Genomic DNA, 15,307 nt, shown 5'->3' on the forward strand with positions numbered 1-15,307 from the left:
AAACATATTTCCATATTAGTCATGTTGTGAATGAAGAAACAGAATGCCATTCATCATGATGCCATGTGGGGAAATGCTGAGCGCCTAGGCATTTTTCTCTGCTCTGCCTCCTAGATCTCCCTTTCAGCAAGACAGTGACAATACAAAATTGCAGCATCTGAGTGCTTGATGCCCTGATGAGGATAATGACAGGTAAGATAACCCATATACCTCAAAAGCATTACCTTTCTTCCTGGTCTCTGAGTCACAGGGAGAGACTACCCCTCTGACTGAGACCTTATTCCCATGAGGAGGAAAGAGTCTGAGGAGGCAAAGCTGTTTTCTGCTCCTGTGATAAAAAATTCTAGATGCTATCCACAGTTAAATCCAATGAACCATTCACTTCTGCCTTTTGTTCTTCTCCTTGCAGTATCATCTAACCTATACTTTATCAAAGAAATTAGTGGATGCTGACCCTCATTGCCTCAGTTTCTTCATCTGTAAAGATGGGGATGATAATAGCACCTATTTCCCAGGGTTGTTGTGAAGATCAAATGAGATAATAATCATAAAACACTTAGCATGGTACCTAGCAAAATATATTATATAAATGTTAGCTATTATTATTGTTACACATAAGTATTATGTATACACATACATGTATATACACACATGTATGTATACATGTGTGTATACACATACATACAACTGCACATATACATACACACACATATGAAAACTTCTGGATCAGGCAATGAACACTGACAAGTAGGGGAATCAGAAAAGGCTTCCCATAGGAAATGGCAACAGGGCTGAGCTTTGAAGGAAGTAGAGGATTCATAGAGTCAGAAGGGAAAAGAGGAGTTTTCCAGATATGACAAATGACTCAATGCAAAAGCAAAGAGGAAGGATATTGTAAGTTGAGTATATTCCCTAATTGATAAACGGTCAAAGGATATGAACAGGCAGTTTTCAGAGGAAGAAATTAAACCTATCTATAGTTATATAAAAAATGCTCTAAATCACTATTGATTAGAGAAATGCAAATCAAAACAACTCTGATGTACCACATCATACCTATCATATTGGCTAACATGACAAAACAGGAAGATGATAAATGTTGGAGAACATATGGGAGAGTTGGAACACTAATTCATTGTTGGTGGATCTGTGAGCTAGCTGATCCAGCCATTCTGGAGAGCAATTTGGAACTATGCCCAAAGGGCTACAAAAATGTGCATACCCCTTGACCCCGCAATACCACTTCTAGGACTGTATCCCCAAGAAACCATAAAAATGGGAAAGGGTTCCACATGTACAAAAGCATTTATAGCAGCACTCTTTGTAGTTGCCAAAAACTGGAAATCAAGGGGATGCCCATCAATTGGGGAATGGCTGAATAAACTGTGGTATATGAATGTAATGGAATACTATTGTGCTATAAGAAATGATAAACAGGAAGATTTCAGAGTGGTCTGGAAAGACTTATATGAATTAATGCTGAGTGAAAGGAGTAGAACCAGGAGAACTTTGCACACAGCAACAATCACAGCGTGCGAGGAATTTTTCTGGTAGACAGTACTTCATTGCAATGCAAGGACTTAAAATATTCCCAATGGACTCTCAAGGCAAAATGCCTTCCACATCCAGAGAAAGAACTATGGATTTCGTTTGCAGAATGAAGCAGACCATTTTCTTTTGTATTATGTTTTGTTTTGTTTTTTGATTTCTCCCATTGGTTTTAATTCTTCTAGGCAACATGATCAAGGTGAAAATGTATTTAATAGGAATGTATGTGTAGAACCTATATAAAATTGTATACTGTCTCAGGGAGGGAATGGGGAGGGAGGGGAAAAATATCTAAGGTATGTGAAAGTGATTATAGAACACTGAAAACAAGTAAAATAATTTAATTTAAAAAATTTTTTTTAAAGTTGAGTACAGGGAACTCCAGGAAGGACAGTTTGACTGGAATGAAAACTCATGAAATAAACCTGGAAAGGTAGACTAGAGTTAGATTGTTTTCAGTCTTAAATGCCAAAGAAGTGACTGTTGTATTTTATGCTATTGGCAATAAGCAAACCTTTGAAGTGACACTGACACGGCACATGGGTACCCTTCTTTGCTGCCTCTCCACTTTCCCATTGCTATTGGTTTTATCAGATGAGAGAAGTAAGAGCTGCATGGAAGTAAGGTTCAGAGGAAGGCTTGAAGTATTATCCAAGTATCCCTGTTATATCATATCATTACTCCCACGTCAGCCTAATAATAGCATTTTCCTCAGAGGGTTGTGGTGAGGAATAAATTACATAATGCATGGAAAATGTTTCACAAACCTTGTAAACAACAAATTGCTAGATTGTGCTTTTTAATACATTCTGCTATCTTCTTTGTTTCACATCCAACTGACCTTTATTGCTATGATTGTTTATTGCATATTTTCTTCTATCATATCTTCTTATACTTTCTCTCTCTCTACCAATTGCCCTACTTTTTACAAGGAAAAGATGATGAGAGAGAAATGTGGTCAAGACAGTGAACAATACTTGATGTAATCTGCTTCTTCCTCCCTTCCTCTTTTCATCTTCTCATACAGACCATGACCATAGGTTTAAAAGGATTTCTTTTTAAACTTTCTTTCATAACCCACCTTTGGAAGTTGGAATTTGTTTTGTTTATGACTAATATTTCCCTGAATCTACCCTCCCACTTATTCCTCATTTTCCCCTGTCTCATTTCTGTCCTGTTTCCTTATTGAATAAATATATTTAAGTGCCATATTATGTGTGTGTGTGTGTGTGTGTGTGTGCATGTGTGTGTGTGTGTATTCTACTCTTAGGCTTTGTCTGATTTAGATGAAAGTGAAGTTCAATTGTTGCCTTCTCACCCTCACCACTCCTTTGTATACACGGTCTTATTCTTTACCTCAGTTCTTATCCCAATTATATATGATAGTAATTTCTTCTCTTTTTGTCCCCCTTCTTCATTAGTATACTCATTTTCCTTCCATTTTCTTTCTTCTCTGAAGCACATCAAAAACCATCCCCAAGCCCTCTGTCTTATTAACCCCGTCTATGACCTTTGATAACAGTAAGGTTTGAAGGGGATGTTTGTTTCTTCCCTATTAGAATGTACACTTCATTCCAGTATAGTCTCCAATTGCACACATGAATTTACTTTTTTATGTTTCTCTGGATTCCTGTGTTTGCTTTTCAAAGCATCTACTCAGCTCTGACTTTTTCAGTAAGGATACTTGAAACTTCTCTATTTTATTAAAGGTACATTTCCTCCTTGTAGAATTATACTGTTTTGCCGGATAAGTTTATTCTTGGTTATAAGCTTATGTCTTTTCAGTTTTGGAATATCATATTCCAATCTCCTCTTCTTTTCAAATCATAGCTGCCAAGTCTTGTATGATCCTGACTATCGCTTGTTGGTACTTGAATTATTTCTGGCTGCTTTCAGTACTTTTTTGTTTGTTTGCTTTGGACCTGATGCTCTGCATTTAGACTATGATGGTCCTGGAATACTGGAGCTCTTGTTGGGGGGGTTCCCCTCAGGAGGGGAACAGTGAGTTATTTTCAATTTTCACTTTGCCCTCAGGTTCTAACAGGTCTAGAAAATTTTCATTTATCATTTTTTGAAACATAGTATCCAAGTCCCCAATTGATAAATGGTCAAAAGATATGAACAGGCAATTTTCAGAGGAAGAAATTAAAGATATCTATAATCATATGAAAAAATGCTCTAAATCACTTTTGATTAGAGAGATGCAAATCAAAACAACTCTGAGGTACCACTTCACACCTATAAGATTGGCAAACATGACAGAACAGGAAAATGATAAATGTTGGAGAGGATGTGGGAGAGTTGGAAAACTAATTCATTGTTGGTGGAACTGTGAGCTCATCCAACCATTCTGGAGAGCAATTTGGAACTATGCCCAAAGGGCTACAAAAATGTGCATACCCCTTGACCCCGCAATACCACTTCTAGGACTGTATCCCCAAGAAACCATAAAAATGGGAAAGGGTTCCACATGTACAAAAGCATTTATAGCAGCACTCTTTGTAGTTGCCAAAAACTGGAAATCAAGGGGATGCCCATCAATTGGGGAATGGCTGAATAAATTATGGTATATGAATGTAATGGAGTACTATTGTGCCATAAGAAATGATGATCAAGAAGACTTCAGGGAGGCCTGGAAGGACTTATATGAACTGATGCTGAGTGAAAGGAGCAGAACCAGGAGAACTTTGTGCACAGCGATGCCCACAGTATGCGAGAGTTTTTTCTGGTAGACTTGGAACTTCGTAATAAAGCAAGAACTTAAAGAAAAAAATCCCAATGATTTTCTAAGGCAAAATGCCTTCCACACTCAGAGAAAGAACTATGGAATTCATTCACAGAATGTAGCAGATCATGTTTGTGTGTGTGTGTGTGTGTGTGTGTGTGTGTGTGTGTGTGTATTATGTTTTGATTTGTTATATGATTTCTTCCATTTGTTTTAGTTCATCTACATAGCATGACTATAGTGAAAATGTATTCAATAGGAAAGTATATGTAGATCCTATATAGAATTGTATGCTGTCTTGGGGACGGGGGCGGGGGGTGAGGGTGGGGGTGGGGGTTAGGTGGAGGGGGGGTAAAAATCTAAGTTTTATGATAGTGATTGTAGAACATTAAAAAAATTAAATTAAATTAAAAAAATAATATCCAAGTCCTTTTTTGATTGTGTAATAATTCTTAGATTTTTATCTCCTTAACCTGTTTTCCAGGCAAGAGACTTTCCATTTTTTTTCTTTTTTCATTTAATTTTTATATATCTTATTTTTTGATTGGTTCATTGATTTTTCTTTAGTCCATTCTAATTTTCAGAGAGTCTCTTACTTGGGTTAGATTTTTCAGTTTTGGTTCTAACCTTTTTATTTTCCTTTCCAATCTTTCTCCTAGACCACACATTTGTTTTCCACTTCTTTCCTCTAGAACTCTCATTTCATCTATAACATTTTTTTAAAACTCTTGCTACATTTCTTCCAAGAATTTTAGTAGACCCTGTGGTAAAGCTCTTATTTTGAGATTTTGCTTGTAGATATCAGAGTCATTCTCTTGTTTTGGATCTGTGTTTTGTGTATGCCTGGATCCAGCATATATATTTTTTCATTCGTGTTTTGTTTACTCATTTTCTTCCAGTCTTGTTTCCTGGATTTGAACTTTGCATTAGGGTTAAACAGTGTGCCCTCCTAGAGGGAATATTGAGGTTTTATGTGGTCCTGATCTGTATGGTCTGGGGTCCTGCTGCTGCTTTCTCCTAGTATCAAGTGCTGTGTTCTTTAAATACCCTCAGAGTTGACTTAGGCCAGAAATCTATGCATTTTGAGCCCTCTAAGTGTTCTTATATAGGTCATGATCTGCTTTCTGCACTTCTGGTGTGAACTTCTCATGCTAATGACCTAGTTCAAGGTCTGGGCAACCCAGTTGCGAGCTTGCTCTTTAGCTGAATCTCTAGTAGACAGCTGCTGGTCCCAGTCCCTTTCAGCAGAATGAAAGATTTATATGGGCTTTCCTGGATGAATTCCCTTCCCAGAACCTGCAGGCCTCTGGCTATCTTTTGGGAACAGAGAAAGGTACCCACTATCATTTTCCCTTGATTTTCCTTATCACCATTCTCCAATCTTTGCTTAGTAGTTGCACAAGAGAACTTGGTTATACAGTTTTCTCTCATACTACTCATCTTTTTTTTTTTTTTAAAGGATATTATTTTTCCCCAATTACATGTAAAAACAATGTTCAACATTGATTTCTGAAAGTGGATTCCAAATTCTCTCCCTCCCTCCTCATCCCCCTCATTGAAAAGGCAAACAATTTGATATGTTATACATGTGTAGTCATGCCAAATGTATTTCCACATTAGTCATGTTGTAAAAGAAAACATACACAAAAAAACAAGAAAATTAAGAAAGTAAAAAAAGTATGCGCCAGTCTGTATTCATAATCAGTTCTTTCTCTGGGGATGGATAGTATTTTTCATTATAAGTCCTTTAGAGCTGTCTTGGATCATTCTCTTGATCAGAATAGCTAAGTTATTCACAGCTGATCATCTTGCAATATTGCTGTTACTGTGTACAATGTTCTTCTAGTTCTATTAATTTGCAAAAGCCCATGTAAAACTTTCCAGGTTTTTCTAAGAGCATCTAGATCATCATTTCTTATAGCACAATAGTATTCCATTACCATCATATATCACATTCAGCTATTCCCCAATTGATGGGCATCCCCTCAATTTCCAATTTTTTGCCACCAGTATAAGAGTTGCTATAAATATTTTTGTATTTATAGAAACTTTTCCTTTTTGTTTTTATTTCATCTCTTTTGGGATACAGACCTAGTGGTGGTATTGCTGGATGAAAGCATTTTACAGGCCTTTGGACATAGATCCAAATTATTCCACATAATGGTTGAATCACTTCACAACTCTACCAACAGTACATTAGTGTCTCAATTCTCCCACATCCCTTCCAACATTTATAATTTTCCTTTTCTGTCCTATTAGCCAATCTAATAGGTATGAGGGAGTACCTCAGAATTGTTTTAATTTGCATTTCTCCAACCAATATTAATTGAAAACATTCTTCCATATGGCTATACTATTATCTTTTCTTGTACCTGGATCTGCTTTGAAAACTTTAAAGCATTTTGTCAGTTATAATACTAAATTAGTCATTATTTATTATTGTTATTATTGCTACTCCAACTCTAAATTCTGTAACCATATTGTTTTGTTCACTTTGGTGGTAGATGGTGGGTCACTTCATATCAAGAACTAGACTACCTTCTCTAGTCCAAACTCTGTATTTTACAAATGAGGAAACTGAGACAGAGAAACTGCCTAAGGGCATAGTGGGAAACAAATAGAAGAGCCAGGACTTGACCCCAGTTTCTCTGACTGCGAGTCTAACTACATTGGGATGCTTTTGATATATGTTAAAGGAGTGAGTGAATTTAGATGATTTCTAGTTAAATGATCACTTTCCAGCACTATGAGTACTCCTTAGGAGCATAGAATATGGAGCTGGAAGGGACCCTAAAAATTACCAGAGTCTCATTTTCTTTGTTTTAGTTACAGGGGCAGAGATTGCACCTGTGACTTCACTGATATAAAGAATTCCCTAGTGAAGAAACTCCTATCAATATAGATCAGCACCTTTTCTGCAATTTATAGTCCTATAAGAGTTGTAAGAATGTTGAGAGATTAGATGACTTGCCCAGGGTTCACAGCACATGTGTATCAAAGGAAAGACTTAATCCTTGATCTTCTTAGAATCAAGGTCAACTCTCTATCCAATATGCCCACTGCCCCCCCAGCCTCCTCCTTTTCAGAGAGGAAGAAATAAGCCCAGAGAAATGAAGCATCTTACTCAAGGTTGCACAGATAGTAGAGCCAGGACTCAAGCCATTTTCTGATTCCGAATCCATTGTTCTTTCCCCTATGCCACAGGAGGGGAGATATAACCAATAATTATAATCCAAAATACAACATAGTCAGTGTCACAAAAGGCACAACATTTTCTGAGTGTTCTGAGGAAGGAAAGATCATTTTCAACAAAAGAGAAAATAGAAGACTTCTTCTTGGAGGTGGTATGTGTTGTTGTTTGCCCTTCATTCTCAAAGAGGATCATGACACCAGGGAAGTGATGCTGTGACTTGTAAGTGAATTGGATTTAAGGGAGAGAGGGCTATACAAAGTCACCAGAATCACTTTCTCCTCTGGAGCCACCTGGGTTCAGTGACAAGGTAGAGATCAAGATGACTGGAGATGGCCCCAGATGCTCGTGGCTCATCATTTAGGAAATGAGGTTGTTGGACCAGCTGAATTTTATGTTCTGTTTCAGTTTTAAATCCTAGGATCCAAGACTGTAAGCTCTATTGAAGCATGGACCAACCAGTACTTATTCATCTCTATAACTATCCCCACCTCTCACTTCCAACATTCAACATAGTAATCTGAAGGAGGAAGGAAGGAAACATTTATTAAGCACTTACTATGTAACAGGCATTGTGTTAACTGCTGGGAATATAAGTACAAGTGAAAAAGAAAGATAATCCCCATGTTCAAGGAGCTTACATACTAAAGGGGGCAAGAGAGTATAAAAAAAAGAAGATGAAAAAGACAGGAAGTGGGAGGAGATGAAGATAGAGATAGAACCCAGTTTTGAAATCTGAAGTTTAGGAACACAGGCAGGAGAAGGATGAAGGATAGATTGGGCTCCTCTACATAATGGAAGCCCCAGGGACCTTACCAATGGGAGCAAGAAGCAGGCTTTGTGGAGGTATATCATATTGAAAAAAAGCCTCATTGGTGGTTGGATATTTCAGGGAAAGGAGGCATCAGGTGCTGATGAAAGTTCTAGGGTGCAACAGTAACAGAGTATTCTACACACAGGAAGCATATGATACAAGTGCTATTAACTTTAATCAAAGTATCCATTCAAAGTTTCCATGTTACACCAACGAAATAGCTTGAACTAGCCCACAAAGAGTTGTAACCTAGTGACTAGTGCAATCTGAGTCAGGGCTGCAGATACTTTATTGCAAGAGTAGAGGATCATAGGACTTAAAATGGGAAGAAAATTTAGAGGTCCTCTATGCATTTTACATACAGCTAAGACCCAGAAAAGGGAAGTGACTTCCATAATAAGATCATGCTGGAAGACATAAAAAACCAGGGTTAGATATCAGGCTTTTCAAATCTCAATACAGAGTTCCCTCCAACAGACGCCTTGGAAAGAATCTCCAGTGAACAGAGAGTAACTCAGGGCCAACACGCAGGCCAAGCCCTGGCTGCAAATGCCAGCACCGCACCCTTCCCACAGCTATTGGGACCAAGTGATCTGGGGCGAAGAAGCAGAGCCAGAAAGCCCTGATTAGAAAAACACCCAGAAACCAGCTAAGGGGAAAAGCTTTGTGTCTTGTTCTGCTGGGTGACAACCTACAATGGAGATAGATCACCTTTCAGTAGCACCCTGGCCAGCCTTAGAGGGGAATTCAACCCAAGAGCATTCAACAAATGTAATAGATGCTTACTTTGTAAAAGAGAGTCAGGCAAGATAAGGGATCCTGAACAGAGGTAAGAAGCCCTTTTTAGCAAGCAGAAGCAGAGATCAGAGAGAGCCCTATCAGGAAAAGCAGCCCCTAGAAAGGAGGGGGAACCCTATAAGATTACGTGAGTGATGAGTCTTAAGACTGCTTTGTAACTTCTGCTGACAGTCCAGGGGGACACACCCATTGACTTCAAAAGATTTGTATTTATGTATTTATTTTTAATAGGCTGCTGTTGATGGCAGAGATTAATCACCTCCACCCACACAAGACAACAAAGTAGCAGCCAAGCCCAGAAAAGCAGTGGGGTGTAGCCGCTACAGAGCAAGGCTTCACAATGAGGTAGGAGATTCTCTCCCCAGTGAGATGCAAAGCAGGAAGTGTTTTCTGCATTTCCCACACCCCACTCCAGCAAGCTGGCCCTGTTGCTTCCTCCCTCCCCAAATTGAGTATCCCTAAGATTATTGGATTTGGGCCTCGGAGGCCCTAATCGACCCCAGCAGGCTAGTAAAGCCTATGTAAAAAGCAGGTGCATTGGGGTGAGACTCCAGAAGCCCAGGATCTCCTTCCCACCTGCTGTTACCACTGCCATAATTACTTTGCTATGTGACCTTGGGCAAGTCTTTCAGGCTCTCTCTACCCATGAAATAACTATGAGGTCACTGCTTTTCTCTAGCTCTCACTTCGTTTCCTCCTCTGTAAAATAAGGGGGTTGAACTAGAGATGATCTCTGAAGTCCCTTCCAGTTCTGATAGTCTATAGGACCAGGGGAAGGAAATCCCTAACCAATGCCCTGGGGTTTCCAGGGTAGCCAGACTGGAAGGGTAAGGGAAGAAGAAAAGGAGAAATGCAGGGTGGCATAGAAGAAGGAATGTGGAGGTTGGAATTGCAGCTTTAAATCTAGGCCCTGCCATTTACAAGATGAGAAAGCAATATGGCATAGTGGAAAGCTTGATGGAGCTGGAATCAGGAAGACCTGAGTTCAAATCCTGCCTCAGGCACTTACTAGCCAAGTCATCCTGGCACAGTTCCTTCTTCCTCTGCCTCTCTCTTCCTTTCTTTTTTTTTTCCCCTTCCTTCTGTCCACACATGGTTTCATACTCTTACCTGCGGGTGCTCTGCCCAAAGAAGTGTAAATTTCAATCACTGAAACTTCGAAATATGTATCTTGGAGTTTAAGGGCTAGATTATTTTCTTAAAGACCTAGCTTTAAACCCAAATCACTCTGGCTCTCATAGATTGGCCAACAATAGGTCTCAAGCCAAGCTCCTCCAAGACTTGGTCATTATTTGGGCCCTGATTGACTCAGAGTGAATGTAAATAGCAATTGTTCTGTTTTGACCAGAAACCTTGAGGGTCTCTTCTTCTCAGAAAGATTTTGATTAGAATAGAGGCCATTCTCTGCCTCATTTCTTCCCTAGCCTTAATCATTGAATGGGCTTTGCCTCAGTCAAATTGAGACCTGTTAGAGACCTTAGCTTAAAAAGGTCAAGGTCTCTCATTGCATTCAGGGCCATCTCCAGTCATCCTGATCTATATCTTGCCCCTGGACCCAGATGACTCCAGAGGAGAAAGTAAGGTTGGTAACTTTGTGCAGCCTTCCCTCATTTAAATCCAATTCATTTGCATTTCATGGCATCACCTTGCTGATGTCATGGTTGTCTTTGAGAATGAAGGTCAAACAACAACCTCTGTGAGTAGCAGTAGGAGCTTCCCCAATGGGGACCAATGGGCACTGGCCAATTAGCAACACAACTCCTTCTTTCCTTCTTTCTTCCTTTCTTTCTTTCTTCCTTCCTTCCTTCCTTTCTTTTTTTCTTCCTTCCTTTCTTCCTTCCTTCCTTCCTTATTTTCTTTCTGGCACATAACAACTGCTATAGAAATGTTAGCTACTATTATCTTACGTGGTGACTGAGTGACCTCGGAGAAGGAAATGGCAAACCATTCAATATCTTTGCCAAGAAAACTTCAAATGCAGTCATGAAGAGTCAGATACAACTGAAACAACTGAATGACAATGAGTGACCTAGTCAAAGATTGTGAAGTATTTGAGCAGACTGCTCAGGATGACTGCTTGAAATCTGGGAAAGGGTATTAGGCTTTGCCCTACATCCTTATACAAGGTTGTGAGGCTCAGATGAGACATTAGTATGTCAGGTCTCTTACAAACTTTAAAATGCTGTGTAAATGTAAACTATCATTATTTGTGGAACCCTGAGTGAGCCACTTAACTCCTCAGAGTCTCATTTCCTTATCTCTGAAATGGTCTTTCAGGTCTTTCAGGTCCCCTATTAACTCTAAATCTTATACACGTAAAGAGAGAAATGATGGGAGAAGAGGGATGCCAGAATATGGTCATCCCGCAGTCCTGGATCCTGCTTCTCTTTTGTTCTAGAACACCTACAGGGCTGATGGGCAGGAGAGGCAAGGAGTAGCTAGGGCAGGAACCTAGACCAGGGAGGGGTGAAAGTCCCCTTTTCCCTCCCTGCCTTCCAGCAGAGGCTGGTGGCCTCTTCACCACTACAGTCTGGTGCTCTTCATCCACACCCTCTTCCCTGGATTTGTTTTCTCCACCCCCTAAACTGGGTCCTCCCCCCCCCCCCCCAGTTTCTCATTGGCCACCTGCCTAATGCCTCCACCCATCTTTCCTCCCATCCCTTTCCTTCACCAGTGCAGAACCTTTGGCGTTGTGTGTGGGTGACCTCTGGTGGCAGAATTTAGAAACATATTTCCAATTCCACCTGGTTACCAATATGATTCAATAGTCAGTGTAAAAACTTTTTAATTAATGCTAATAACAATAATAATCCAAAAGAAACCCTTAAATTTCTACAGAACTTTGATATTCACAAAGAGCTTTACTCACAACATTGAAGTGAGGGAGGAAATACAAATGTCATTCCCATTTTACAGATGGAGAATCACTTGCCCAAATAAATGTTAGAATGTCATTCAGACTCATCTCACCTACTCTTTGTAAGGGCCTGTTTTTGGAGATGGGAATAGGGACATGAAAACAGAGTGACAGCCTACCATTTACTGAGTGGATAGAGGACTGGAGAAATACATTGTGATATAAGAAAAATCCCTTCATTTTGCACAGGAGGATAGAGTCCCAGAGAAGCTGACTGATCTAGGTCACATATACACTAAGTGGCAAAACCAGCAATTATTCCAGGTCCTTTGACCTACACCATCTCTTCTAGCCCTAAAGCCTGTAATTCTTATGGCTTTGCACACAAATGATTAAAGCAGACTTGTTTCTCCTTGGGGAGAGATTGCCCAGCCTGACAGAGAGAAAGAGACATTAGCCTAGGGTGGGAAAGCTATAGCCTAGAGGCCACAGGTGGCCTTCTTGGTCCTCAAGTGCAGCCCTTTGCCTGAAACCAAACTCCACAGACCAAATCTAAGTTCTCAAGAGTAGCCCTTTGACTGAATCCAAACTTCATAGAATTTGTTCTATAGTCCCAAGGTTGCAGGTTCCCCACCCCTTAGACCCTAAAGAGATTGGAGTCATTCTCACCTTCCAGGGAAGCTAGTCCAAGCTCTGCTAGGGGGCCCGCTTCTTCTTAATCATAAAACACTTCATACAGTGTTATCATAGGAAATAATACTAGAGCTCAGCTAAGTCCTCCTCCTCCTCCTCTTCCCCTTCCTCCTTCTCCTTCTCTTGCTAGCTACCCAGTTTGAGGAATTTCCCTGTCTTGAATTTGGTCTATTTTCTATTTATCTGGCGCATGTTGTTTCCTATTCCCTTCTTACTACTTCCTACCTTTAGTAGACAATAAGCTTCTTGAGGACAAGGACTATGTTCATTTTATCTCCATATCCCACTTAGAGCACATGACCTTACATATACATAGTAAATGCTTAGCTCATGTGGGCCAAAGAGTTTCATGAAGAGAAGTAGTTGAAATAAATAAATGAGAGTAAGGTTTGGGATCCTTTGGGACTTTCCATGCCCTACCATCCCATATCATAGGCAGCTTTCCTTTAGCTCCTTTCCACCACCCTCCCTTATGATTCTTCTTTCCTAAGCCTCATAAACTGTTCTATTGTAAAAATACTTTCTATCAGCTAATTCCTTTCTTCCTTTTCTTACCAAAGGAGTGAACACTAACTAAAGTATTCTCCAAGGCAGGCATACCTCCAAGGGGCATTGACATGTTAGTGGCAGATTTTCTCCTTTTCAAAGATGTTTTATGAATTTAAAAAAGGGAGCTACAATTCAGAAGAGGAGTTTAAAATTTTGGACAAGGCTTTCAAGGCAGCACCTACTCCAACCGAATGTCATATTGAGGCAGTTAGTTTGTACAAAGGATAGAGTATTGGATCTGGAGTCAGGAAGACCTAAATTAAAATCTGTCTCCAGCCACTTGCTAGCTGTGTGACCCTGGGGCAAGTTGGTTAGCCTCTGCTTGCCACAGGTTCCTCAACTCTAAGATTCAGATAATAATAGAATTTACCATCCAGGGTTGTTGTAAGAATAAAATGCATAATATTTGGAAAATATTTAGCAGTGTGCCTGTACATAGTAGGTGTTTCATAAATTCTGGTTAAAAATTATGATGTAAAGAACATTGGGACAGCTAGGGGGCTTAGTGAATAGAGAGTTGGGCCTGGAGTCAGGAAGATCTAAATTCAAATTTGACCACAGACACTTACTAGCTGTGGGACCCTGTCTAGGTACTTAACCTCCATTTTGCCTTAATCCACTAGAGAAGGATGGCAAATCACTCCAGTATCTTTGCCAAGAAATCCCCAAGCTGGGTCAGAAAGAGTTGGACACAACTGAACAATACCACAAAGGAACAGACTGAACTTGGAATCAGAAGTCCTGAATTCGAGTACTAACAAAGATAATAGCTGTGTGATATGTGCATCTATATGAATTTTTATTAGTAGCATCTAAAATCAATCACTAATGCAGAATCATTCTGAAGGACCCCATGTTTTAACCTTGCTTGACTTTGGGGAGGGCAGTCCTGCAGGTTAGGGCAGTCCCCAAGCCCTCTAACAGTATCTCCTTAGCAGCACTAATCTAGTGTTCTCATAATCAGGAGGAAGCAGCAGCTGCCTGTCCTGGGTGAATGCCCATTCACTGATCTCGTTTGGAAAAGTGGGCCAATTAAAATACTTAAGAAGGAGCTGAAGAGAGGCAGCTCTAATTCCACCTCCTCATGATCACATGATCTAATCAAAATGTTGTTTATACCTGTCAGATTCTTCCTGACATTTCTTAGCAAAGGTACTAGAGTAGTTTGCCATTTCTTTCTTCAGCTCATTCTACAGATGAGGAAATAGAGGGCTAAGGGACTTGACCAGGGTCACACAGCTAGTAAGAGATCACATTTGAACTCAGGTCTTCCTGACCTCAGGACCAGCACTCTATCCATTGCACCACTTAATTTTACATTGCCCTTTCATGGAAGCCACTTCTGTCTATAAAAGCAGTATCTGGTTTGAATCTCAGGTTGGCCCAGTTAACAGCCCACCAACACTTCTGCCTTGGTGTTAATAAACTCCTTTTTAACTTTCTCTTCCTGAGTTTTGCCTCTTTGGGTGAAGTCCCAAACATAGATTTTTCCTTTTAACAGTATGGCTAGTAACTTGTTGTTGTTGAGATAGTTTAGGCGTGTCTGACTCTTCATGACCCCATTTGGGGTTTTCTTGGCTGAGATAATGTAAGGGTTTGCCATTTCCTTCTTCAGCTCATTTTACAGAGGAGGAAACAAAGGCAAATAGTGTTAAGGAACTTGCCCAGGGTCACACAGTTAGGAAGTATCTAAGGCTGGATTTTAACTCAGGAAGTGTTTTCCTGAGTTCAGGTATGACACTCAATCCACTGTACCACTTAACTGCCCTCAATCATGATACATCCTCAGATCTTCTATCTCCCCCACTTTCCTCATATTTAATCAATTACCAAGTCTCACAGATTTTCTTCTTATACAGTCTTTTACTCTTTTGCCCTTCCCTCCACTTACTTTCTTCAGGCCTTTATCACCTCATTCCCACCCCCATCCCCATCTGGAGTATTGAAACAATCTAATTGGACTCCTGGTTTCAAGGCTCTCTTCTCTCCTATCTATCCCCCATGATACTGTCAAAATAATCTTATTCCTTCTTTTTCTTCCTCCTCCTTTTCTACATGATTTCTTCTTCTTCTCCTTCTTCTTCCTCTTCTTCTCAACACAGACTTCAACTCTCTTTATTCTGAATAATTTTA

General features: G+C 39.9%; 1 long non-coding RNA gene across 7 annotated transcripts in view; it reads left to right on the forward strand.

Annotated features, from left to right (window-relative positions):
- LOC140520355 (uncharacterized) overlaps positions 1–15,307 on the forward strand; it is a 99,150-nt gene that overhangs the window by 59,061 nt on the left and 24,782 nt on the right. For 5 of the 7 annotated variants that reach the window (XR_011972467.1, XR_011972465.1, XR_011972468.1 and 2 more), the window contains one exon: positions 9,307–9,420. The exons of the other annotated variants lie outside the window; for them this stretch is intronic. This is a non-coding gene — a long non-coding RNA (uncharacterized lncRNA). The remainder of the gene's footprint in view (positions 1–9,306; positions 9,421–15,307) is intronic. 7 annotated transcript variants of the gene reach the window in all.

The sequence above is a fragment of the Notamacropus eugenii genome, chromosome 1 (assembly GCF_028372415.1).
Source record: "Notamacropus eugenii isolate mMacEug1 chromosome 1, mMacEug1.pri_v2, whole genome shotgun sequence".
Taxonomy (NCBI): domain Eukaryota; kingdom Metazoa; phylum Chordata; class Mammalia; order Diprotodontia; family Macropodidae; genus Notamacropus; species Notamacropus eugenii.